This window comes from Selaginella moellendorffii, unplaced genomic scaffold, assembly GCF_000143415.4.
Source record: "Selaginella moellendorffii unplaced genomic scaffold, v1.0 SELMOscaffold_379, whole genome shotgun sequence".
NCBI classification, from domain to species: domain Eukaryota; kingdom Viridiplantae; phylum Streptophyta; class Lycopodiopsida; order Selaginellales; family Selaginellaceae; genus Selaginella; species Selaginella moellendorffii.
The window spans coordinates 1-2500 of NW_003314634.1; positions in this window are offsets into that span (position 1 = coordinate 1).

Consider the following 2500-nt stretch of genomic DNA (forward strand, 5'->3'; position numbering starts at 1 on the left):
CACTAAAGCCCCCATGCAACTGAGCTCTCACCCAAGTTCAAGACAAGGGAATTGCCCGCCCGGATCCAGACTTGGTGGTTACACTAGGAACATCAGTTCGCTCAGCATCACAAGTGAGTGCAGCCATCACCCATCAGTCACACACAGGGAGAAAACTTTGCCATGCTATTCAGCGACCGATCCTTTCGCCAGGTGGAAATGTATCCCCTGCCCGAGATTCCAAAAGGCCGCTGAATAGCACGGAGCATATGTCCTCCACCACATGCTTACTTAGTACACGCGCAAAGGGCATGCAGGCACGTACATGTTTTGCGTCAGTCACCTCAGAACCCAGCTCCCCACCAAGCCCCCATGCGACTGAGCTCACCCAAGTTCAAGACAAGGGAATTGCCCGCCCGGATCCGGACTTGCTGGTCACACCAGGAACATCAGTTCATTCAGCATCACAAGTAAGTGGAGCCATCACCCATGAGGGACAACACAAAGAGAAAACCTTTGTTAAAAATGCACGTGGCGGAGGGAGCAAGAAGTTACATGCTCTTGTGCTATGGAGCGACCGATCCTTTCGCCAGGTAGAAATACATCCCCTGCCCGAGATTCCAAAAGGTCGCTCAATAGCACAGAGCATGTGACTTGTTGCTCCCCCATCACATGCATTTTTAACAAAAGGGTAGATGCCTAGAGCGTCACTTCCCCGGCTGTGAAGCACCAGCTAAGCCCCCATGCGACTGAGCTCACCCACGTTCAAACACGAGGGAATTTTGCCCGCCCGGATCCGGACTCAACGGTTACAGCACAGCAAGGGGTGTGTGCTTGGGAGGGGGTGCGAACACCCCACTGCCCCAAAACACACACAAAAGCGAGAGGCTAGCCCGAGCTGTGGCGCACCACACATGTTGGTCGTCCGAGTCTCCCGGTTCTGCCGGAGCATTGGCCAGGAACCCGTCACAAGCACATGTGTTGCACCACAGCAATAGGTGTGCAGCCCTCTACCAAAGGCACACACCACCCCACATCAGGAGGATTAACTGCCAGCCAGCCCACCACCACCGCACGCAAAGATCCGAGTCTCCCGGCTTTCACCAGGACCCGTCCCAATGCGCATTGTGGTGGCGAGCAGGGAGTGTGATGTTGCAGGTAGCAAAAGCAGAGCCACGAGCCAAAGCCAGAAGCCAAAGCCCACTTTGAGCTCGCCCCGCACGCAGTATACCACGTGAAGAGCACTCGCTCGCCCGGATTCGGACCCGGACTCGGACTCCGAGTTCAACTCGGACTCCACCTCGGCTACCCGACCTCCAACACCCACACTATCCCTACTATACTTTTGGAACCCCCCACAGCCCCCCCCCCCTGGGAGACACACGCTTTGGGCTTTCACCCCACAGCATGTATTAGTGTTCGGGCTTAGAATCTGGAAGTGCTGCGACTTCTGCAACATCAACAATGAAAAAGTGGTCATTTTTTCTTACTTTTTTTTTTCGAGTGTCACGAGACGACTCCTAGGAGCGGATGACACGTGGCACACTGTTCATGCCATGTAACATGTGCCGTTTTTAGTGGTTTTTCAAGGTAAGAGTCACGTGACATATTTCGAGCTTGGTGTCATGGTAGTAAATGTAGTGTTGCCAACTCATATTTCGGCTAAAGTTGGATGTTTTTGAGTTGTTTTTTTTCGTAGTAACTTATATCGCCACGTGTTATTCCACGTGCTCTAAAGATGGCACACGGGCTCAATGTATGGAACGCAACACTATGCCATGTGCAAGTGTAGGGTTTAGGGTTTAGGGTAGGGTAGGGTTTGCCACGTGGCATACATTTTGAGCAATTTATATGCCATGAGCTATACCTTTTAGAAGGTGGCATTCAGACGGATGGTTTGGATGAGGTGGAGTGCCACGTGGCATACTTTTTGGTCTTTATAGCATGCCACGTCACGTGGCATACTTTTATGTACTTATAGCATGCCACGTGGCAAACCCTTGGAGAGGTGGCATCTTGGAGGTTGCATGCCACGTGGCAAACCCTTGGAGAGGTGGCATCTTGGAGGTTGCATGCCACGTGGTAAACCCTTGGAGAGTTGGTACCTATGGATGCCACATGGCAAACCCTTAGAGAGGTGGCATCTTGGAGGTTGCATGCCACGTCACAAACCCTTGGAGAGGTGGTACCTATGGATGCCACGTGGCAAACCCTTGGAAAGGTGCATCTTGGAGGTTGCATGCCACATGACAAACCCTTGGAGAGGTGGTACCTATGGATGCCACGTGGCAAACCCTTGGAAAGGTGGCATCTTGGAGGTTGCATGCCACGTGACAAACCCTTGGAGAGGTGGTACCTATGGATGCCACGTGGCAAACCCTTGGAAAGGTGCATCTTGGAGGTTGCATGCCACGTGACAAACCCTTGGAGAGGTGGTACCTATGGATGCCACGTGGCAAACCCTTGGAAAGGTGGCATCTTGGAGGTTGCATGCCACGTGACAAACCCTTGGAGAGGTGGT